Below are 25,541 nucleotides of genomic sequence, written 5' to 3' on the forward strand. Positions count from 1 at the left end.
TAAGTCATTAACTTCACATTTGGGGGTAGCTCTGTGGCAGACTGGCAGCGTTGCTGCCTTGATCTAGGGAGTCATGTTCCCTGCCCAGAATTTTCAGGTTTTCCTGGTGGGTTTCCACAGTGGGCTCCTGTTTCCTGACCAAGCATGCAGGTTTGGAAGTTGATGATGCTAAAATGATTCCAATGTATGTATATGTCTTGTATTCACCTTGCTATGAGCTGATGCCCCATCCAGAGATTGTTTCTGCCTCCTGCCCAATGCATGCTGGAATGGGTGTGTCCCTGGATTGATGGATGTAATCATTTAAACATGATCCTAAATCCTTTTTAGAGACATCGTGGCAAGGTTTCCTAGGAATTTAATGGATGTTTTGGGCAATTCACAACACAGTGAAGCTAATTTTTTATTTTTTTTTTTCCTTAACGTGTGATGCTATCTCTCACTGCCACCTGATGGAATTTCTCCAGATTTCCATAAAGTAACTTTCTAAAGTCCATGACCGTTTCATTTGTCATACTAATTCTTTATGAATGGTTCCGTTTGGCACTACTTGCCCATGTCATTTACTGTGGCCCTCTGTTCATTCACCTGCCCACCACTTTTCCACCCACCGGTGACTCTGATACAGGAAGAGTTTCTCTTGAAGACTGCAACATTTTTGGACAAAAACTGGCCTTTTACCTCAATCATCCCACCAATTCAATTTACCTAAATTCACTAAAGTATCTGTTTTGAGGTCTGAAAGTGTCAGAAGTCCTTCTATAACACTACTTGCTCATTTTCCAAATATCTACGAATGTGGTTTCCCCTCTCAAACAAGTAAACATGGGGGGGGGGAAAGTTAGCAACTCATTTTCACAACTTAAAATATGATTTTGGGCAAGTTTGGACCCATCATTGATTTGAAAGTCTTGAACTGAGTTTGGGGATACTTTGTTCACAACCCTTTGAGAGACCAACCAGTCACCTTGCTGTAATGTGTCCTGCTCCCTTACTTGGCCAGGAGATTATGGGAAATGGAGGACAGCTTGGGAGTGGTGGTATTCTTTTTGGAAGGTCACTCCAATTGGGCTTGGGTACCTGGGGCAGTGTGTGACTGCCTGTTATGGGCAGAACATCCCTCCATACACTGGGTAGCTGCTTCAAGTCTGGTGAGCCCTAGTATAGTAAAGCAGCAAGGCCATTGTAGCCTGCCTGGTTCTATGGAGGCTGCCAGTGCTAGCTGTTGGATACTGATGGCAAAAGGACCATTAGGGTACTGCCTGACCCAGAAGTATTTGCCGGGGGCAATGGACTAAGCATTGGAATTAAAAAGCAAGCCCTCCCACTCAACTCTGAAGGAGTTGCATTCAGATGTGGAAGGAGGGAGTACAGCTGTAGAAAGACAGGAAAGAGTTGTGCTGAAGGTATCGTTTAAAAGCACTTTATGTGACCTGGTACGTTTTGTGGTGCAATGGTGTCTGGTAGTTTGGGGCAGTGATACACCCTGTAGTGGCCACACCATAATCCTCATAAATGGCAGTTTATTGTAGGGAATGAATCAATGATGAATCACTTAAATAGGCGTCTCATAAAACCCATAAGTCAAAGCCTTGACTGCAGCATTTGAAGATCCTGTAAGGGTTTCTACGAACATTGGAAATATAGAAGAAATAGGCAACCGAGTCCAAGTTTTCCAATGCCATTCTCTCCAAAATGAGTCTTGAAGGTCCCTGAAGTCCTGCTGTCCATTACCCTAACTGGTCACTTATTCTGTGTCTCTGTAGTTTTCTGTGTGAACAAAAACATTGTAATGTTTAAGTGACATCTACCCTTAAGTTACAAGTTTCCTTGTGTTCTTGTTGATGAATGAATAGCTCTTGTCACAAAGTCTAAATTAATAACCTGGCAAATGCAAACTAGAATGACTGAATAAAGAAAGAAAACTAAAAGTGGGAAAAACCTCTGACCTGGCGGAAGGTAAAGAGCCATCACAATCCCAGTGAGGCACTAGAAAGGTGTGTTACCATTCGTGTGAAGGAGCCCCAGTAGTGTTTCTTGACATTTCTGCTAAAGTCATCCATGCTAATGAATCGGGGAGAAAATATGCAGCATTGTCCATAACACTCAGTTTTGTCTTCACCCTGTAAAATAAAACAAAAAATGAAAGTTAAATACAAACCGGATTCCAAAAAACAAATTGTGAATAAAAACTGAATGCAATGATGTGGAGATGGCAAATGTCAATATTTTATTTGTAATACAACGTAGATGACAGATCAAACGTTTAATCCGAGTAAATGCATCATGTTAAAGGAAAAATATGTTGATTCAAAATTTCACGGTGTCAACAAATCCCAAAAAAGTTGGGACAAGTAGCAATAAGAGGCTGGAAAAAGTAAATTTGAGCATAACGAAGAGCTGGAAGACCAATAAACACTAATTAGCTCAATTGGCAACATGATTGGGTATAAAGAGCTTCTCAGAGTGGCAGTGTCTCTCAGAAGCCAAGATGGGTAGAGGATCACCAATTCCCACAATGTTGCGCAGAAAGATAGTGGAGCAATATCAGAAAGGTGTTACCCAGCGAAAAATTACAAAGACTTTGCATCTCTCATCATCAACTGTGCATAACATCATCCGAAGATTCAGAGAATCTGGAACAATCTCTGTGCGTAAGGGTCAAGGCCGTAAAACCATACTGGATGCCCGTGATCTCCGGGCCCTTAAACGACGCTGCACCACAAACAGGAATGCTACTGTAAAGGAAATCACAATTCTGGAATACTTCCAGAAACCATTGTCTGTGAACACAATCCACCGTGCCATCCGCCGTTGCCAGCTGAAACTCTACAGTGCAAAGAAGCCATTTCTAAGCAAGATCCACAAGCTCAGGCGTTGTCACTTGGCCAGGGATCATTTAAAATGGAGTGTGGCAAAATGGAAGACTGTTCTGTGGTCAGACGAGTCATGATTCGAAGTTCTTTTTGGAAATCTGGGACGCCATGTCATCCGGACCAAAGAGGACAAGGACAACCCAAGTTATCAACGCTCAGTTCAGAAGCCTGCATCTCTGATGGTATGGGGTTGCATGAGTGCGTGTGGCATGGGCAGCTTGCATGTCTGAAAAGGCACCATCAATGCAGAACAATATATTCAGGTTCTAGAACAACATATGCTCCCATCCAGACGTCATCTCTTTCAGGGAAGACCCTGCATTTTTCAACAAGATAATGCCAGACCACATTCTGCATCAATCACAACATCATGGCTGCGTAGGAGAAGGATCCGGGTACTGAAATGGCCAGTCTGCAGTCCAGATCTTTCACCTATAGAGAACATTTGGCGCATCATAAAGAGGAAGGTGCGACAAAGAAGGCCCAAGACGATTGAACAGTTAGAGGCCTGTATTAGACAAGAATGGGAAAGCATTCCTATTTCTAAACTTGAGAAACTGGTCTCCTCGGTCCCCAGATGTCTGAGTGTTGTAAGAAGAAGGGGAGATGCCACACAGTGGGGAAAATGGCCTTGTCCCAACTTTTTTGGGATTTGTTGACACCATGAAATTCTGAATCAACATATTTTTCCCTTAAAATGATACATTTTCTCAGTTTAAACTTTTGTTCTGTGATTTATGTTCTAATATTTTATTCAGAATAGAAGTTGGCACCTCCACATCATTGCATTCAGTTTTTATTCACGATTTGTATAGTGTCCCAACTTTTTTGGAATCCGGTTTGTAATAAAGCAACCAGCTGCAGAGCTTTTTTGAAGTTTATTTACCTTTTGTGGCAACTTAATCACATAATTGTATAAATAATCTGAAGGTTCTGTCAAACCTACTTGTACCCTGCAGTTTAGGAAACCATGTTTTAGTTTACTATGATTAGAAAACTGTAGTCCTTGCGTCTAAATAATACTGTTAGTTGATCTAATTAATTTAAATTGCTGCTCTCCAATTTAATGCACATACATTTTAGAAGAAAAGGTTTACATTGTGGCATAGTGGTTAAGACATTGGACTTCAAACCCTGGGGTTGTGTGTTCAAATCCCACTACTGACACCATGTGGACATGAGAAAGTTGCTTCATCTGCCTGTGCTTCAATTGGAAAAACAAAGGAAATGTAACTGATCATATTTCAAATGTTCTAAGACACCATAGACTAAGGCATCAGTCCAATAATTAAGATGGGGAGACTTTTTATTGAAAGAGGTTAAAAAAAACCTAGAAAGAAATGTCAAAATATTATATTAGCTTTTCAAACCAGATTCTCAATTTTTAACTTTTTTTTTTAACCTCATTTTTGTCTAACACTTCTCAGGAGTTCTGGAGGAACATCTGCACCAAAGTTGATTCTTAAATGAAACCTAAATAGGATTTTCAAGTTTTATGAGCCATCAAAGATTAACCTGTGACCAGTATGTTTTGTGTGTTTTTCAAATTCCATAAGGGGGCCAGTAATAGGAAAAGTAAGGAGATAATAAGGGTTCCCATGGAAACTCAATGTCTGGTAAGACGGGAGTAAAAAGGAGTCGGAGGAGTTACTGGGAGGAAGCCATCCACCCAGTCTTAGACCAATCAAAATAAGCCAAACCAACACCAAGAGGAACAATGGATAGTAAACAAGGTGCAGAATGAGCCAAAATGATAAATTGTTATAAAAACTTCAATGGCTGTAATGATCAGCGCTCAATCTCATTCGGCCGAATTGGGTTGAGTCCGTGTGGTTGATTTATTGCAATAAAGCCTTAAAACTCTGTCTGTCTATCTCGAGTCCTAATAGCCTTTATTTTTAGGTAAAAAGCCTTCTGATGATGAATTTTCCGCCACGACAATATGAAGACTGGCACAAGAAATTGTCTCGTGAAAATTGGCAACATTCAGAGCCTCCCTTAAGTATTTTATTATACAGGATGTCAAAGCCTTAACATCAGAATGCAAGGAAATAATTCCAATAATTGTTCATTAATCTGTTTGATAAGCAAACATTCAACACCCATTGGTCAGATTACATCTGATTTCTTTGTTAAACTTGTTTCTTGCAGCTTGTATGTTGAATATCCAGTGTGTTTCATTCATTGGCCACAGTGTTTGCTGGCTCTGGAGAAAAGAACATCTAGTTTTGAAGTTGCACATCTTTTATGCTTATAATACTTAATTGAAATACACATTTTTACAATGCCTAACTGACCACACTACAAGCTGTCCTGTCTCTTTCTCTGACTAAACCTTGGCAGGGTCAGTAGGTCATTACCTTATTTAACACAGCATCTGTTTTTACACTTCATCAATGACAGTCCAGGACGACTGACTAGCATAGAGGATGAATTACCAATCAGTATTTAATATTCTCACTTTTAATTTTACCTGCTAGAGCAATTCTAAAAATTCACATGTATTATGTGGGGTATCCCACAATTTTGGGATCTGCTTCACATTACTGATTCGTCAGCTAACCCACAAAGCACAGACCTCCACATAATGACGCATGAGGGCATCTGCTACCCCAGACCCCAAACAAGATTTTTTTTTTTTCTATTTTTTAACCTTCGTCAGACCCCTTATTATTTTTTACTTCTAGATTCTAGCAGCTGCATTCTGCACTCATTGCAAATAGATTGTCTTTATTGGGTGGTCCTGGGAGGAGGGTGTTAAAGTAATCTAGTCAACTGAAAACAAAAGCGTCAATTTCTCAGCATCTATCAATGATATGAGGTCTAACTTTAGTTACATTTAAGTGATAAAATGCTGTCCTAGTGATCTGATTAATGTGCGATTTTTAAATTCAGGTCACAGTCAACAGTTACCCCTAAATTCTTTACCTCCGTCTTTTAATCCTAATGCTTGTTTATTTCTAATAAACTCATATCTACTAAAATTACAGTTCTCTATTACTACTCATCTATTCGCAAACACAAGTAAGAGATTGTGTCAGTGAATCAACAGAGTTGGGGTCATCAGGTGCTATTGATAAATACAGCTGCGTATCAATCAATCAATCAACATTTATTTCTATAGCACATATTTATACAAAAAAATGTAGCTCAAAGTGCTTTACAAAATGAATAGAAAAATAGAAGACACAATATAAAAATAAACATAAGTCAACATTAATTAACATAGAATAAGAGTAAGGTCTGATGGCCAGGGTGGACAGAAAAACAAAAAACTCCAAAGGCTGGAGAAAAAATAAAATCTGTAGGGTTCCAGACCAAGAGACCGCCCAGTCCCCTCTGGGCAATCTACCTAACATAAATCAAACAGTCCTCTTTGTATTTAGGGTTTTCATGGAAGGACCTGATGATGATGGTCACGTAGACTTCTGGCTTTCAGTCCATCAATGTTGGTGCATCATGATGCTTTGAGTAGGTGGTGGTGGCGCAGGCCGCCACCACAAAGAAACCGGAAAAAGAAACAGAAGAGAGAGTAGGGGTCAGTACGGATTTTAGAGCCACACTGAATAGTTATTATGATGAATTGAACATACAGAGTATCAGGATTAAGTTAAAGTGAAGTTATAAAAAGGCCATGTTAAAGTAATGCGTTTTCAGCAGTGTTTTAAACTGCTCTACTGTATTTGCCTGGCGAATTCCTATTGGCAGGCTATTCCAGATTTTAGGTGCATAACAGCAGAAGGCCGCCTCACCACTTCTTTTAAGTTTAGCTTTTGGAATTAAAAGGAGACCCTCATTTGAAGATCTAAGGTTACGATTTGGAATATAACGGTCAGGCATTCCGATATATAAGATGGAGCGAGATTATTTAAGGCTTTATAAACCATAAGCAGTATTTTAAAGTCAATCCTGAATGACACAGGTAACCAGTGTAGTGACATCAAAACTGGAGAAATGAGTTGGATTTTCTTTTCCCAGTTAGGATTCTAGCAGCTGCATTCTGCACTCGTTGCAAATGATTTATGTCTTTTTGGGTTAAAATTGGGCCCTAATTTAACAAATTTCAGTTTTTTTTATTTAGTTTTGGGGGAAAATTTAAAACCAATTCCCAAAATTCCCAAATTTCGAAAAAAACCCCCCAGTTGGGGAGAAAAAAAAGGCGGTTCTTTTTCCGGAGTCTTTTAAGGTGCTTTTTTTTTTAAAGATAATTTTAAAAGTTTTTTTTGGTTTTCTTTTAAGTAAAAGCTGTTTGGGGCCGGGGCCGGGGGTTAAATTTTTTTGGAGGGGGGAATTACAAAATTTGATTTGAAGGGGAAAAACCCCCGGCAATTCGAAAAAAAAAGAAAGCGGGGGACCCGGGTGGATGGGCCTTGGGAAACCCCTTTTAATCGGATAATCATTTTGGGTCTTTGGGGGATTTGAATTACTACCAAATTCTTTTGTTAAAAAACCTTTCCCGGGCCCAGGGGTTTTTAAAAGGACCAAAAAAAAAACCCTTTTCCCCAAAAAAAAGCGGGGCCCCAAAGGATTTCAAATTTTTTCTTTTTTTAAAACCCCAAAATTTATTTTAAAAAGAAAAAAAAAAGGTTTTTCCCCTTTTAAAATCACCCAAGTTTTTTTTAAAATTTGGGCATTTTGGGTTTTGTTAAAACCCCGAATTTTCCAAATTCCGGGGGAATATTTTTAAAGGGGTTCTTTAATTTAAAAATTTAAAATTTCCCCCTTTTGCTAAAGGGGCATTAAAAGGGGGGAAAATTTTCAGCAAAAAGGAAAACGGATTTTTTTTCTTAAAATGGTGGGTTTTAAAGTTATGATTTTAAAAGGGTCCGGAAAGAATTTTTCTAAATGATTTCCCTTTCTTTTTATTTCAAATTAAATATTAGAAAAATTTTTGGGAGGGGCCCCTTTGGGGGGGGCCCGTTTTAAAATAAACCCCCTTTAAGGTCCTTTGGGGGGTTCCCAAAAAAGGGGTTTAACTATGACCCCTTTTTAAATGTTTTGTTTAAAAAACCAGCCCTTTAAAACCCTTTTTTAAAAGGGGGTTCGGGGTTTCCCTTTTTTACTTTTGGTAAAAATTTAAAAATTGTTTGGGTTAAACGAAAATTTAAAAAATCGGCCATTTAAGAGTGGCCTTTGTTTTTTTTAAAATTTGACTTTAAGCAGTTTTTCCCCCCCAAGGGGGACGATTTTTTTTTAAAATTAAATAATTTTGGGTTTCCAGGGAATGAAAACGGGGTAAATGTTTTTTAAAATTGACCAAAAATTAAATTCTTTACTTTTAAATCCCGAAAAATTTTTGGAAAAACCCCCCTTATTTTTTGGGGTCCCCAAAAATTTTAAAATCGAACCGGGGGCCCCGTTTTTAAAAAACCCTTTGGCCGCCCCTCCTTTTTTAAGAAAAAAGGCTAACCGGTTTCAGTATTTTTTAAAAATAAATCTTTAAACCCTTTAATACGAAGGATCCCGTTTTAAAAAATTTGGTTTGTTAAAGGTTTTGGGGTTTCCAACATTTTATTTGGCCTTTAATTTAAATGCCGGGGAAAAGGAACCCCGTTTTAAAAAAGGCCCCAAAGTTTTAAAATTTCAAAAAAATTAAGTTTTTTGGAAAGCCGGGGCCCTTTTGGGGTTAATCACAAAAGGGTTTTTGAGTTCCGCAACCGTTGGGAAGGGGTAAAATTTCCCAAAAAAAATTTTAATTTTGGTTTTAAAATTTTTCCAAACCCTCTTTTTTTTACGGAAATTAAAAATTTTTTAAAAGATTTATTAAAGGGCCCCCCCTTTGGAAGTTAAAGGTTTTTTCAAAAAAGGAAAAAACCAATTTTACCGGTGGCTTTAAAATGCGAGAAAGTCTAAAACCCAATTTTTACCGGGAAAGGCCCGGGCCCCAAGGCCCTGTTTTTGCGTGTTTTTGGTTGGAAAAAAGGGCCCCTTTTTGAACCCCCGGGTTTTTTATAAAACCTGTTTGTCCCACCACGAAAAAGGGGAAAAGGAAGATGTGACCGCTGAAATTTTTTAAAATTTCCTTCTTTCAATGAGTTCAGTTGTTTGGTGTGGTTTGTCCAGCAGCCGAGTCTTCAAGTCTCTGAGGTACCTTCGTCTGCACAGGAGTTTCTGAATCTGTTTGTCGAGTGCCTGGAGTTCCTCAACGACGGCAACGCGATTCATCTCACTGTCGGCCATTGTCTGCTTCCGCTTCGTCACCTAGGAAAGAAAGAGAAAGAGAGGATGATGATAGCAGCTAATTGAGTATGAAACTGTGCTCAGCTTAACTATGGTAGCTCGCGTTCTGCCCCGAGATCATCTGACCTAACGGAAGCATGTAAATCGAAAAGAGCAGCTGACCCAGGGTAGAGCCTTGTGGAACACCATATGGAATATCATGGGTCTTTGAAGTATAATTACCATAACTAACAAAGAATTTTCTGCCTGCCAGGTAGGATTCAAACCAATTTAAGACATTGCCAGAGAGGACCACGCACGGACTAAGGCGAAATATTGTGATCAGTGGTATCAAATGCGGCACTTGGATCGAAGAGGATGAACACAGATAAACGGCCGCTGTCTGCATTTACCTGCAAGTCATTTAATACTTTAACGAGTGCCGTTTCAGTACTGTGATTTTATTCTGAAACCTGATTGAAACTTATTAAGAATGGCAGGTTTATTGAGGTGATCATTTAACTGCGTAATGACTGCCTTCTCTAGAATTTTACTTAAGGGCAAGTTAAAATGGGTCTAAAATTTTCAAAAGCAGAGGAGTCAAGATTATTTTTCTGGAGTAGGGGTTTAACTACAGCAGTCTTAGTTAATCTAATGAGTTTACTATGTCAAGTATACTATCAATTAGCAGTTGTTTGTTGGGTCAAGGATGCAGGTGGAGGGTCTCAGTTGAGAAATTTTATATAAATCGGGTAAATCTATTCTGGTGAATGAATTTAATTTGTTTATAATGGAGTACCAGGGTTTAAGTGGTTCAGTATTGGGGAGATGTACTATATTTCTAATATCAAATACAATTGCCTCAAGTTTCACTGGAAGTATTTGAGGCATTCCATTTGAGTGACCTGGATTTAGCAAACGATCAATCATAGAGAATTCTATTCTATGGGATTACTGGCATTTATAATTCTGTATTCTGTTTTAACCTTCAATATCTCATAATGGACAGTTTAGTTTTTCATTTACGCTCGGCTCTTCAGCATGTTGTAATTAAATTATTCATGTTTATGCCGCACTTCCTAGATTTTTTTTTTTATATGCATTGGGGTTAGTTATTAGAGTAGTAATGCAGTGCACTTTTGAGGAAGATTTTGTTACAGAATTATCATGTCCTAGCAAAGCATTACGGAAAGGGTTGGGAGTAGAAATAGTAGTCAAGAGGGATGAATCACCTTAACGATGTTTTCGGAGAGGACCCAGGCAATCTATTTGGATGTAGACCATCCCGCCTAAAGAAATGCAGCCTCTCCCAGATGAGGTCCCAGTTGTCTATGAGCCCGATGTTTTGATTCTTGCAGAAGCCTTTCAGCCAGATGTTTAATCCCAGCAGATGACTGTAGTACTCATTTTGATCTTCTAATGAGAGGGATGGGACCTGAGATGAAAATTCTTGCAGACGGGGTCCACTCCTTCGTGGCTTTGATTAATGCTATGAAGCCTGCCTTGAGAATCACTGACTGTTGGTATCTTACGTCTTTTACCCCGGCATGAATTACAATGGATCCCACAGCCCTGTTCTTGTACCTGAAGACTGTTGGCACACGTCTCGCAACATCTTGGACATAAGCACCGGGAAAAAGAGACAAAAGATTTCTGATTAGGGCATGATAGATGTTTAGGTTTTGTACGAATTTTGAATCTCCAATCGCAAATACATCACCCAGTGTTGAAGGCAAACTGGGGGCTCGAAGAGGGTCGAACCAGTTCTGGGTGGAGATTCTTGCCTCTGCCGATGGAGGTGCTTTAGCCTTAAACCCCCGCCTGCATAGCTGAAACAAGCAGCGGTCTTCATCGTTGATATGCGTCACTCTGACATGGCGAGGGTAAAGCTCACTTGGCCTTGGAGGTGAGCGGCACAGCGTGGTGTCGATTGTTACTGAAACTCTATGTGCTGCGTAGATTTCAGATGTCCGGGATGATTTTTCCAGCAGGCCAGCCTTCAAATCCCTCGGGTACCCCCAGTCTGGACAGGAGTTTCTGGATCTGGTTATCTAGAGCCTGGAGTTCTTCGACGCGATTCATTTCACTGTTGGCCATTGCTTCTGCTTCGTGCCCTAGGAGAGAGAGAAGTTAGACACAAACATTATTCATTTCTTTCATAAACCAAGAATGGGTCTTGACAATTTAACAAAAGAAATGTCATAAAGGTTTCTATCCATTAACATAAGCAAGAAAATTTCTCCACAAAAGCTGATAAAATACCTATTACTGGAAAAAAAATTAATTTAATGCTTTATTATTTAGGACAAAAATATTGAAGGGTAATCACAAATACATTTTATATTTTAGTTTTTTTACTTTAGCAGCAGGAGTGCCATCTGCTGTTTCATGAGTTTTTATTTTTTATTTATTTATTTTTTTAACCTTCAGTTTCTTAATCTATTAGCTGAGCACATTTTTTGGAGAAATCCAGAAGTTTTTCTTTTTTTAAGAAGCAAATTCCTCCAATCCCCGTGTATTCGGATAGCTTAGCAGTGGCTAATTCTGCAATGGAGGTGGTTGATGCAATCCTGTTTGTCAGTTCCATGCCATTTAAAAGTTCCGACATTTTGTGACTTTTTTAAAGTTGATAAACCTTTTTATCTATGCAAGACTTCTGGATTTTTAGCTGTAAAAAGGGAAAAATATAATTACAATATATTCAAAACTGTAATGGTCTCTACTGAAATCAACTGTACAATACAATACAGTTTATTTGTTGTATAGCCCAAAATCACACAGGATGTGCCGCAATGGGCTTTAACAGGCCCTGCCTCTTGACAGCCCCCCAGCCTTGACTCTCTGAGAAGACAAGGAAAAACTCCCAAAAAAACCTTTTAGGGAAAAATGGAAGAAACCTCGGGAAAGGCAGTTCAAAGAGAGACCCCTTTCCAGTTAGGTTGGCGTGCAGTGGGTGTCAAAAGTAGGGGGTCAATACAATACAAAACACAGAACAGAACAATTCCTTAATACAGCATAATAAAAATTTTAGAAGTACGGTTTAACAGTAGATGATATGACATAATTAGGTTTGGATATTTTTAGAGTCCTGGAGACCTCATCCATCTAGCTGCCTCCCCATTTGGCCATGCCACGGCTGAAACGTTGCTCCGATGAAAGGACCCCTCTTTCCCATGATTCCTGTGATCCTCCATCAGGGATGACTTTACCACAGGCAGGCAAACAACTTGGCAGGTGGGCCGTGGCACCAATTGCCACATTTGGGTACCGAGAAAAGAAACCGAATAGGTGAGGGTTAGTATTCAAATATAAGAAGCTACAGTAACATGATAATTATAAGATGTTGCCTGTACAGGATCTGTAGGATGCTGTACAATGTTATGCTAAAACTAAACACAATGAAAAGGAAGACTTGTAGAATAAAACAGGTTTCCAAATGTAAAAACACGTGGGAGCCAATCGCAAACACCGTACCATTCATTTAAAAAAAAAATCAAACACCAAAAAGGATCCGATAGAGAACAGCAAAACGCTCTAAACTGGTATATACTGGATGTGGACAGAAAACTTGAATACCTGTAGAAAAATCAAAACTGACATGGGAGCAACATACAACTTTCACATTGTGACTGTGTGCAGTATTTGAGCCCTGAGCAGTATTAAATTTGCTACCCATACACAAATATACTCTTGTCAGTTATCCTAAAAAAGAAATTATTCGTTTTTGACCAACTTTAATCCATTTAAGCTTCTATTATCCGGTTTTGGGAATACTAACCATAACTTAAATGTTAATATGATCCAATAAGTTTAAACAAAACACCCAATGTACTATGTTACAAAAAGTACGGTACATACAAAGAAGAAATCCATCTTGGGGATTCTGGCAAGCAGAGTGTCTTTCTAGGACAGCAGGAGGAGCAGAAACCTGCTAAACAGAAACTTTAGGATCACTTAAGACAAAGTAGGCCTTTAAAGTGTGGCATCGAAAACTCATGTCAGTGCTGAAAGAAGAAAACCAGTGCACCAATCTTAAAGTATGCCATCACGAGCCTTGTGACATGGGACCAATGCTCCCTCCTCTCCAAAGATGGAAAGATTTGGCTTGAGACGATCACTTCTGCCTAAACTGGCCACAGTAGGTCAATCCCAGGCCAACAAATTCTTTTTAATCAGCAAAATATCACGCTAAACACTGGCTGCATTTAATGAATGCCGTCCTAACATTTTGTATCATACCTACGGTATACTGGCAAGGTTATCTGCATTTGTCCCAGACTTTGGGTAAAAGGTTTGTAAAATGAACCATTGTCCAAGCCAAATTGTAAATTAAAAACAATGCAGTTTATATCTTGGATGTAATACCCTTCACTGCAGTTCCCGAGACTGTTACAGGTTTACTTGCTATGGAGAAAAACCCTTGCCTCTTAAATTTCCAAAGTGTCTGCCTCATCAGTGGTTTTTGGAGAAGTGGTGAACTTTGGAGGCATTTGTTCGGCCTAAATCACTTCTCAAAGCTCATCCAAAATGCATGGTATTTTTTGGTAATCCTGGAAAACCATTGAAAGAAACACAATTCCCCTTAATTCTGAATATTAACAATAGCTATAGTACTAGAGTGTTGTACTGTGTTAGCCATTATGAGTGTAGTGAGAAGTCAAGCAAAATGACACCTTTTATTGGCTAACTAAAAAGATTACAATATAGAAGCTTTCGAGGCAATGCAGGCCCCTTTAGGCGAGATGTAATACAGAAACTGGAATTCCCTTTGTTTATATACACACTAGGACAAACAATATTGGTAAATCTTTAAGTGAGACATCTTGAATGTAAAATATTAATAGACCTCTTCAGGCTAAGATTCATTTAACAAGAGAGAAGAACAATGTATGGTCAAGATCTTTGGATAAGATGACTGTCCAAAGTCTTTTGAAGTTTCTGATTAGTTTTTCCATACAAATGTGGGCCTGTAGACAGGTTCTCTTGGTCAGTGATGCAAACAATCCTCAAACCTGGCCATAAGACCCATGTCTCTATTCAAACCATGTTGTGATGTATTAAATTTTAAGATGAGTTTAACTTCCCATTCTTTTCTCTCTTGTTGTGTTCTGAAGTTGCCCATAAGCCCTGTGACTTTAAAGTCCCTCTCGGTGTCCGTGGCTGTTGATGTTGGCCGCTTCAGGAACATCTGTGCTGCCACGTTTAATGTGAAACCTGTGGAAATACATTCTCTGGTGGAGTGTTTGTCCAGTTTTTCATGCAGAGAATTAGGTAGAACACATTTAGGTGATCTGCAGGAAAATGATTCCTTTATGCGACGTTCTAGTTGGCAGTGTGGTATAACTATACGGTCTGTATTTTAAATGTCGGCACACGTTTTACATTTCTGTAGGCAGGTATTTGTGCCATTTTCTGTTGGTTCACTTAGGGAGTTTCGGACAATTAGTTGCTGAAGGTTTGGTGGTTGTCTGTATGCCAGGAGGGGAGGTTCAGGAAATCCATTTTTCAGTGTTTGGTCATTGTTTAGCATTGGCTGAAGTACTTTTATAATTTTTCGAAGTGCTTCAAGATGTGGGTTATAGGTGACAACGAGGGGATGCGGTTCTTGTTGTCTTTGTTTTTATATTCAGAAGGTGGTCTCTGGGTATGGCAGTAGCTCTTCTTATTTGAGTGTCTGTTGTTTTGGGGGTATAACCTTGTCTGATGAAATCTTGTCTAAGCTTCCGCAGTTTATCCCAGTCTGTCAGATCTGAGCAAATACGATTGTATCATATTGCTTGGCTGAAAATAATGGAGCACCTTATGTTTGGGGTGGAAGCTATCACTACTTGGGTATCGCGTATGTCTGTTGCTTTGTGAAAAACAGAAGTTACAAGGGTGTTGTCTTTCAGTTGAACGGTGGTAACAAGGAAGCTGACTTCTGTTTTTGAGTAATTCAGGGGTGAAAAGAATTATATTCATTATGAAAATAGAAGTCCTTCTAACTGGCAGTCCAGGTTATGAAGATGTCCTCTATGTAACGGCGATACAACATTGGTTTAAAGATGCACGTTGACATAAAATCTTCCTCCAATTTTACCATAAATAGGTTTGCATAGTGAGGTGAAAACTGATAGCTCATTGCAGTCCCCATTTGTTGCAAGCAGAAGTCTTGTGCAAAAGAGTAATTGTGTCAGAGTGAATTTTATCATTTGTATAATATGGAAAATAAGTTGTTTTCATGTATTAGCATAAATATGAAAAGTTAGAAGTATTAAATTTAGTATAAGCAGTAGCACAAATAGTTAAATAAGGGCACATGTAATTGCCCGTAAAAGGGGGAGAAGGATAGATACAGACAGCCCGCGATCGGAGCAAGGGAGGAAGCTGACCATTTATTTTGTTAGAGAGGCCTTGTTTTGAGTTTGTCGAGCTGTGAGATGAGGTCATGCCCTCTGAGGAAGGAAGCAGGAAAACTTTCTGTTTTGAGAAATGCAGCAGCTGAGCTTTAAGACCAAACAACTTTTTAAGGCTCTTTGTGTGAGTAAAGGATAAGATCTTTAAACTAGCATATAAAACATATAAGCAATTAAATGTCATTTAGGAGCATTCAAGGTCATCAGGCCCTGCGATGGGCTGGCGCCCTGCCCGGGGTTTGTTTCCTGCCATGTGCCCTGTGTTGGCTGGGATTGGCTCCAGCAGACCCCCGTGACCCTGTAGTTGGGATAGATCGGGTTGGATACTGGATGGATGGAAAGAGCTCATCACTACCTTCGGTAATAAAATTAAAACACAATGTATTATGATATTAGTTAGCTTGAACACTATGGGCTTAAGAGATGATTGAAAGCTGGAGGACTTTTTCCTGAACATGAGCCATGACGTAAGCAGTAGGCAGCTGTGTGCCATGACTTAACAGTGCTGCTGTCTGCGTCCATGGGCTTTATATTATATTAGCACGTACGTATGTTTTACAATAGCATTTAAGTTTATATGGCAATTTTCTTTATACAGCTTAGTGATTAATAAGGTATAGTAGCACATATGAGTGAGCTTAAAGAAGCAATTGTTAAAGGCTTGTCTTTTCTCACAAGCATGAAGCACTGTGTCATGATTGTTCACAGCTTGGCCCTTATCAGTGAAGCACAGTTGCCTATTATGTTAGCCTTGGCACTTACAGGATGCTAGTGCAACAAGTAATCATTTATTGAATTGTAATTAGACAGTCCAGTTTTCATACGTGGGCCCTTCTGATCTCAACTTAATTAGGCTGTGAGAATGAAGGGGGTAGGTAATCGAGTGATGCTTATTGCCAGATGGCAAAGATGTCCTGCCAACAAGAGAGTCTGGAACATTAGGTGATTGTTATGGGTAGAGGTGCTCAGTGGGCAAGACCTCATGGGAACCTCTGTACAGTAGATAATGGGGAAACTAGTTTGGAAGGGGGGCATTTTGAGATAAGAATTGTAATATATTTGTGGCTATCTGGACACTCGGGCTCAACTCGGTTTGAATTAGTTGGGTTGAATCCGAGTTATTTTATTATAATAAAGCTAATTATTCTGTTTGCCTATCCTTTGACTCCTTGGAGCCTTCTTTCAAATTGCAAATCTCTGGTGTGTTTTATGCTTCCACAATAGCTGACTCTGTGGGTAAGTCATGTTTGAGGTACGTTTCATATGCCAATATGCCATCATCATGGGAGATGTTTGTGTAAAGTGCCTCAACATCCATTGTGCCCAGTAAGGTTCCCTCAGGTAAGGGGCCTATACCAGAGTCAGTGTCCTGGATGTAGCTGGTGGTATTGTGGGCAAGGGGTTTAAGGATGTGCGCCACCCAACCTGAAACATAACAACTGTAGTAATTTACAAGTTACATTTTTTTAAGTAGAAACCTTGTCCATTTTTATTATACACAGCTTTACAGCCTACACTGATTTACAGTAATTTTGAAATGAAAATTGTGACCCTTAAACCGAGGGTTGAGTTAAAGTTCCATTGCAATCTGATGCTTAAAATACATGAAGATTTCAAATAAAATGTTACTTAAAAATTAATAACTCTCCTTCATAGAGGGAAAAAAAGTACAACTCCATGAAAACTGGAGTAAAATTTGTATAAATTCAAGAAAAGTAAATGTGTAGAAATAGGAACTGCAGTTTATCCAAGTGTTGCTTCCAAAGTCTGAGGCAGTCAAATAGCCAATCACATTCACGTTTCTGCCAACGCAACCATTTAAAGTATCACTGGGAAATGGATGACCTGGGAAGCTTGCAATCAAGTTAGTTAGTGCAGCGATTTCTTAGACATTTTTATTTAGAAAAATTATTTGCTCTGCTGTGCTGAGCTTAAGGTGACCTTTTTTCTTTTTTTTTTTTTTGTAGAGGACTTCATCAGCCTTTGAAAATATGCAATCACTTGGAACACACGTTGCTGGCAGACGAAGATACTTGTTTGCAAGCTGAAAAAGATTGGAGTAAACAGTTATTCTCTCCTTTCAATACAGGAGTGGATCTTGTTTAAAGTTGAAGGCTGTGGCTCTGTTTGAAACAGTTGGAGTAAATGGTTTTATTCACTTCTAGAGGTTTTCAGGATCACCCCTGTATGCAAAGTTCTATGACCTGTAATTATCCTAATAAAGAATAGGCAGACCGTGTAATCAAATGTAATATTTTATGTAAACAAAAATATATAATTACATTTCAATAAGGAATCCATTCATTCTTTTTGCGAGATCTGGTTTTCTTGCCAACAGGTATATCGGAAGCAGAGGCAGTGGTAGTCAGCAGACCCGTCTGGGGCAGAAGGTTTGAAGCTCTCCAGAAGTTGTCTCGTGTCGTCTGACAAGGCGGATACCTGAATGTTCAAACCGGCCAGGACCTTGACAAATTCTTTTCACCCCCTAGGTCCTCGACAGGATTCCGCATTCGATTGACCATATTTGTACCATGTAACGGTTCTCCTGCTTGGCTTGCGCATCGCAGCACTCTGGACATCCGTGATAAAAGCAGCCAGCAAACTCAAAGGCCATCGGGACACCCTGAACTTCGGCGTAACTATCTAGATAAAAGGACCCCATCTTGACTTCACTGTGATTCTGCGCATGTCAAATGTTTATTTTTTCCTTCTCGGAAAGAAACATTAGCCACTGAATAGAAGCATTAGAATAAGCTTTGTGAGTGCTTTTGTAATGATCAGTCAGAATGATTCCAATTGCATTATCAGGCATGCAGTTTTGTCTGTACATGGACAGACAGAGAGAAGCTAGGGTCATACACTAAAAAGGATCAATATTACCGATCCTGACCACTTCATCTCTAAATTTCATACACGCAGTTCTCAAAATAACCACGTCGTTTCGACAATAGTATGCCATTTCTTGTCTAAAGTTGAAGGTACCGCTTTTAATCGAGTCGTACCAAGACAAAAACTCCTCTCTTTCCTGGCTCATCATGTGTTGAATGCCGTAATATTTAGGATCGGGGTATGGTCCGATGTAATCTTGATTTTCAGCGGTATTAAAGAAATGGGGAAAGTACCCTTTTTGAGCATGGAATCCCAGGGCTTTGGGCATACTGCTCAATTTCATAGGTAAGAAGTTCAACGAGTCGATAAATCTCAAGTTATAATCTTCTATAAAGCACATTAATTTGCAACCCTGAGTTGTAACAAATGGAGTTTGCCCGCTCTCGACGAGCTATTTCATGAGGAAATATCCGTCATATCCCTTAGAATTGTGAGCTATGAACGTGTAATCTTGGTATTTCGATATCTGAAAGAATTTTGCTACACAGTCCTCGCTGGACCATCTCCACGATTGACCGTTCCAATGCATGCAGTGGATGTAATTGGGGATGTGTGTGCCGTCATCTTGACAGCACTCAAAATTGTAGAACGCGTATTTTTCCTGGTTTGGTCTTTGCGGTAAGCTTTGAATAAAACTGGTTTTCATCCGACTATTTCACGACCGCTCTACAAACGCGACAGTGTTTGGGTCGACACTTGTGAGGTTTTGAACCGGCTTTCAAGCTGTATCTCTCGTAACAGAGAGCGCAGACTTTAAAGACGTTGCAGATACTTTCAGACCGACGCGTCTTTTCATTCCATTTCGGTGTTTTGTGGAGTTCGAAGCAAACCCTTGATCGTCAGAAACGACGACAATCGGAACATCGAAGAGCCTCCCTGTCAACCAATCGACAGTTTGTAGATAAACAGACGTGACAGTGCTGTTCGCAGCGATGTCGTGACGGTATAGAATATCCCGTGTAACAGAAATCGCAGACTTAGGAAAATCCCAGAAAGCCTTTTAGATTCAAAATACTGTAAAAATGCTCCTGGTGCAAAAACAGGAACGCCGTCTTTGGTTTTCTGACCCGGGTTGGTTCAAATTTTAATGGGGCGTTGGTGTTCGGTTCCCTGTACCAGACGATAATTTTAATTCCTAGTAGCCTCTCAAATTTTTCGACATCTGAAAACGTTACTTTCTGATCCGTTGATAAACCGACCCTGACGTACAGATGATGAGCCTCTTGTTCACACAATTTCTGATTGTTTCTGAGCCTATCGTTTAATACAGCCAGCAAACCCCTGGCAAAACAGCACTGATCATCCCCGGATAAAGGAGATGCATAGGTGCTTCCGTTTCTTTTGAAGGATTACATCGTTGAAAAGGGAACAGGCTTTACGCCTAGCCTCGCCGCCACCAGATGGAACCCTGACCACCTGAACGATTAGCGTCAGACTGGAATCGGCTAAAATAGTAGCGTGACTAGAGAAGTAATTCAATTTGATTAAAAAAGTCTTCAACAGAAAGCATGTCCGCGGGGTTTAGGGAAAAAACACTGGGGTTGAGAAATTCGGCACGTAATTCTAACTGAACTAGATCAATAGGATTCAAAGTGCTCGTAAAACTGTCTAATATTTGCTAAAGGGTCTCATGTATATGATTAAAAACTTCAGCGAATGAATCAAGTGTGTAGGCCTCAGAAAAATTGAAGCAGTGTCTAATCTCGATATTGTTAAATTTTGGACGCTCCGTTATAGACAAATTATTTAATCGAGAGGTAGAGGGTTGTGGGGAACTTACTGACGGCTCTGGAGACGATGGATTCACCGTATGCGAGGTAAATGGCTGTGGAGAGTTGGTTTCGAGACTAGTATACCCCGGACGAATTAGTCACTCCTGTTCCTGTCTGAGGATGTGGGGAGGAAGTATCCAGCTCTCAGGTGAATGTTGAAGACTGATCTTACTAGGTCCCAAGTTCCCTGAGGTAGAAGGTTGTGGGGCTTTCACATTCGTGTTTAGGGCAATTGGTTGTTGTGAAGGGCCTGAAGACATTCTGTCCTGAGAAGAGGTATTCTTCAAAAGCTCCAACAGAGCGTTAACTACGGCTATTTCATCAGAATTTAGAACCTGGGGCGAAGTATCAATGAGATCAAAATTGTCAATAGGATGTGTCACTGGGGTTGGTGATTGAATAATTTCAGGTGATCGCAGAGCGGTAGGTATTTTAGGGGGTTTTATAGAATATTCAAGGTTATCAGACATCTCTTTTAGTAGTCTCGGGTTTTCACTGGACGGCCTTTTCCTACTTTTGTGCCCTACAGGATGTTCACGGAAGCTGTTTGTACCTCTGTCGCTGCAGTTGTCGCGTTCGCTGCCACTACTGCTAGACCCGTTTTCAGGCATGACCCTAAATTTAAGCAAAGGTTACAGTTATAAGCACAGAAAATAAAAATTTGCATTCAATGTTGTTTTTAATGGAAAAAAAGTAATATAAAACCTATCCTTTAATTTCTGGGTAGAACCTTGGAAAAAGTATACAGATGCAGCAAATGTAAACTCATGTCGGGTATGGAATTGTAACCAAGAGACTTTGATTCTATAAATTGCTCCAGTGCCCAGCGAAGAACGTCGGCCAACTGCACCAGCCTTTTGCGATGTCTCCGGTCGTGGTCAGGCCCATGGGAATATCGGGGTGAATAACGAGTTCTTTGCCGAGATCTTCGCTCAGAGTGAAGCGATGTTGGTAAAGTGTCCCACCTGGGGGTTGAATGCTGGCTAGAATTAGAAGACGCTGACGATTGCACTGGAGAATGTCCCCGGCTGCTCTGAGAGGGTGCTGGAGAATGACCCCGAATGCTGATCTCCGACGGGGGTGGTGTTTGTGGATTCTGCCAGCTTTGGTACAGTGCTAGATTTTCGGAACCTTGCAGCAATTGCGTTAAAACACCCGGGAAAGTTGAATCTGAAAATAAAATTATAACCTTCTCAGTTAAAGGACTCTTTTCACAAAATCTGCAGATAAGTGTGTTCCCCAAAGTTTCATCCATTGAAAAGGGCACTTACTGTGTAATCCCTTTTGAGAAACTGTTTCATTTTGTACAGAAGTTTCGTCTACAGAACAAAATACATACCTATTTAAAATAACATTTCCCAATTCCAGCTCTTGCAGCAGCTGAAACCAAATGCACGAGCTCCAATCCAGACACACACACACATATACACAAGCTGATCTACACGTGCTTACACACACACACACACACACACATACACAGCTCAACCGGTTAATTAACACCGAACGTTTTAATACGCATCATCCCTATTCAACCCGATAGGCTACTTGTAACTACCCGAAGCACTTTAACAAACTGCACGAGCAACCCCTAAACTAAGTTGGATAAAATCATTTTCAAAATAATCGGGTCTCAAGGTATTAAAATATAATCTCATAAATATAGAAACACGTTATAATATTCATTTACCCGATGATTCAACAATACTTTTGATACGTCTAAAATCACCCGAACTTTTGGGGACCCTAGTATGTATTAAATTTCATTTAATAAAGCTCATGTGTGCCCGAACGCTAGTAATCACATGCATGACTGCGCGCACACAAGAGTGTGCACACACACACACGTACGCACATAGAAACGTAAACATTTTATAATTTTAATAAAAATTCTCACCTGGTTCATCAAAATTGATCGGCGAATCTACTTGTGTATATATACCTCTAAAGAAAAGAAAATAAAGGAATCAGCCGTACGTTTTGAAATACAGTAACTTTATTGTATTCCTGGATATTTTCCATCACAACCCAGTAATTATACTCAAATATTCACTCACGCACGTCGTTCATGCGGTTAGTTAAGACACATTTATAGACTCATCATCCCATTTCATGAACGGATCGGACTGGAAGAAACATGTTATCAGTTTTATATTGACAAACACGTAAGGGCTTATACATGCATGCGCGCTCCCGAGCACACGCCGATAAACGAACGCGCAGCCTAAATGCTGGTAAGCAAGCCATGCGCGTATTAAACAAGATATATTAAAAAAAAAAAAGGTGTTTACCATTTTGCGAAGCAACAGGTATGAACAGCTCTAAGGAAAAAATATAAGAATTCAGACCTCAGTTTTTAAAACATGTTCATTTAACGCGTATAAGAATCATGAATAGCAGTCTGTATGAAGAATAATTAGATTTTATTTAGCTGTAGTCATTAAAATTATAATACATTATTCTAATAAATTCATGCTGACAAACCGTATTGGGAGAAATTCATCTTTGTTGTTCTGAACGAAGCGTAGAGAAAATGGGTTTGGGGTATGAATGCAGCTTATTTATATACCCGAAAGAGCTGGATGTTTTGGAATGTGCCCCCTGTGCTCTGTAATATCAGATGTTTTCCCCATTTTAACTGGACATCTGTGTAATGGCCGTTGTCCGGTGTTTAAAAAACAACTTTGGGTGGACGATGAAAAGTCCAGATATTGTTTAATAGATTCCGTTTGTAACCCGTAGATTGGTTTAAACAGCTGGACACATCTCCGTAAGACCTTTTTCACCTTTCCCAAAGTTTTGCTCCGGCCACGAGGTTAAGGATCATAAACGGCCTGAGCCGGCCTAACAGCTGAAGTGTGTATTGCCACCGATTCCCCAGAGCCCACCTCCCAACTTCGGCCGCCTGGAGCTAAGGTAGTGGGTGTTGTGCTTTGGAAAAAGCGGTTTTGGCAAACAGTATTTTAATTTGCTTTTTTCTAGCCCAAGATATCCGATCTGATTAAGGCAATCAAACTTTTGTCCAGGGTCTGGCTGCAACATGCCTGAACTTGTCTTAGGAAGAGGGGGGCTGGGAAGTTGGTTGGGGATGGTAATGGGTTCAAGGGGGTGGGGCCTAGGCAGCCCTTGGGCATGTCTGGACTTGCACTAGCGAGATGGGGCAGGGACGGTGGTCAAGCAGGGGGGTTTGGGGGCAGGGTGGTGTTGGGTTCAAGAGAGGTGGGGGGCATCCATCAAATTGCCCTTGACAGTTTCCTGGGGAAAACAGATGGCCGGGCTAAAGGTCATCAAACAGGTGGGTGGGGGATGGGACTTCCGGTCATCAATCAAAAAGGGGCTGGGCTTAAGGTCATCAATCAAATTTTGACAGAAGCCGCCTGACAGTATACTACTGGGGTTTAACTACAGCAGTCTTAAGACAGTCTGGGAAGACCCCCGTAATTAATGACGAATTTACTATGTCAAGAATATCATCAATTAGCACGCCCGATTATTTCTTTGAAAAAACTTGTTAGTATTGGGTCAAGGACGCAGGTGGAGGGTTTCAGTTGCAAGATTATTTTATGTAAATCAGGTGAATCTATCCTGGTGAAAGAATTGAATTTGTTTCTAACAGAGTACTTGGGCTCTGGGGAGTGTTGGGGAGATATACTGTTATTTCTATCATTAATTTTTTGATTGAAAAATATGGCAATACACTCGCAGGTTTCACTGGAAGTATTTTGGAGGCATTCCTTTGCGTTAGCTGGGTTTAGCAGACGATCAATCACAGAAAATAAGACTCTGGGATTACTAGCATTATTGTTTATAATCTTGGAGAAATGGCAGCGCCTCTCAAGACGGACTGTTATTGTATTCTGTTATTTTTAACCTTCAATTTCTCATAGCGGATAATTGGTTTAGTTTTCCTCCATTTATGCTCAGCTCTACGGCATGTTCTCTTTAAATCGGACACTCTTTGGGTCTTCCATGGTATAACAATGCTAGAAGATTTTAACTGTCTTCAAGTGTAACTCTGTCAACAGCAGCTCTCACTTTAGTATTAAATCTTTCCACCTTACTATTTACATTATCCTCGCTATTATAGTTGGCACTATAAACGGACTGATTGCTTAGTATATTTGTATGTTTTAAAGCTGCTGATGAGTCAAATTGTTTTTTAACAATATGCTTCTCATGAATGTTTTCTATCATTTCTATATTAAATAGTAGAAGAAAGTGGTCTGATAGACCGATATCAATGACCTGCTTTACTTGAACTTTTAGTCCTTTAGTAATCACTAAGTCTAACGTATGACCTGCTTTGTGTAGGCTGATTAATGAGCTGTCTCAAGAGTCCAGGAGGTTCATGAATTCCTTTACTTTTAGATCACACTGATTATCTATATGAAAGTTAGTCGCTGACTATTAAGAGTGTGTCATAGTTCATAATTAAAATTAACATCTAATTCCTCAAAGACGGACGCGTGAAATTTAGGAGGTCTATACACAGATACTAGAACTTGAGAATCTCCATGAATAACAACGGCGAGATAATCAAAGGACTTGAATTTACCAAAACTACATCTTTACACTTTAACCGGCACGAGTAGATGTTTGCCAAACCGCCACCCTTCTTTCCCTGGCGATCCGCATGAGTAAAACTGTAATCCGGAGACGCAGATTCGATTAGAACAGCCACGGCATCTGAGCTAAGCCACGTTTCACTTAATGCAATAAAATCAATTTTTCTATCACTAATAAGTTTGTTCATAAACATCTTGTTAGTTAGGGCTTTAAAATTTAATAGTGCCATATTTAATGTTTCGGAGGGGCAGAGCTGAATTCTGTGTGCGTTATTGGTATTTGGAACAGAAACTAGGTTATTTTTGTTGGCGCCGCTCTTTTTTTTTTATGTAATCTATAATCGGTTTTTATAGTTTTAATACATTGTTCATCTAAAGTAGTAATTGCAATTAAATTATTGGTGTCTGCCGCACTGCCTAGATTTTTTACGTGCATTAAGATTGGTTATTAGAGTATTAATTTTGCGCACTTTTATGGAAGACTTTGTTAAGCAATTATCATGTCCTAGCAAAGCAGCATTACGGAAGGGGTTAAGAGTAGAAATAGACAGTCAAGAGAGACAAATTACCTTAGCAATGTTTTCGGAGAGGACCCGGGTGCCGAATCTATTCGGATGCAGGTCATCCCGCTTGAAACGTGGCCTTTCCAAAAAGAGATCCCAGTTGTCGATGAACCCGATGTCTTGATTCTTGCAGAAGCCTTTCAGCCAGTTGTTTAATCCCAGCAGACAACTGTAGTATTCATTTGATCGTCTGACGAGAGTTAGTGGACCCGAAATGAAGATCTTTGCCGATGGGTTCCTCTCCTTCATGCCTTTAATTAGTACTGTGAAGTCAGCCTTAATCTTCGACTGTCAGTGCCTTATGTCGTTTATGCAGGTGTGGAAT

The 25,541-nt window shown here is 39.8% G+C and overlaps 1 long non-coding RNA gene across 1 annotated transcript; it reads right to left on the bottom strand.

The window, feature by feature from the left end:
- Positions 1-20,807: 20,807 nt before the first annotated feature.
- LOC120526935 lies at positions 20,808-25,259 on the bottom strand. The gene is made up of 5 exons (XR_005633240.1): positions 25,223-25,259; positions 22,380-22,409; positions 21,986-22,032; positions 21,363-21,410; positions 20,808-21,261 (listed from the first exon to the last, which is right to left on the bottom strand). It is a non-coding gene; the product is annotated as an uncharacterized LOC120526935 (long non-coding RNA).
- Between the last annotated feature and the right edge of the window lie 282 nt (positions 25,260-25,541).

This window comes from Polypterus senegalus, chromosome 3 (assembly GCF_016835505.1).
Source record: "Polypterus senegalus isolate Bchr_013 chromosome 3, ASM1683550v1, whole genome shotgun sequence".
NCBI lineage: Eukaryota > Metazoa > Chordata > Cladistia > Polypteriformes > Polypteridae > Polypterus > Polypterus senegalus.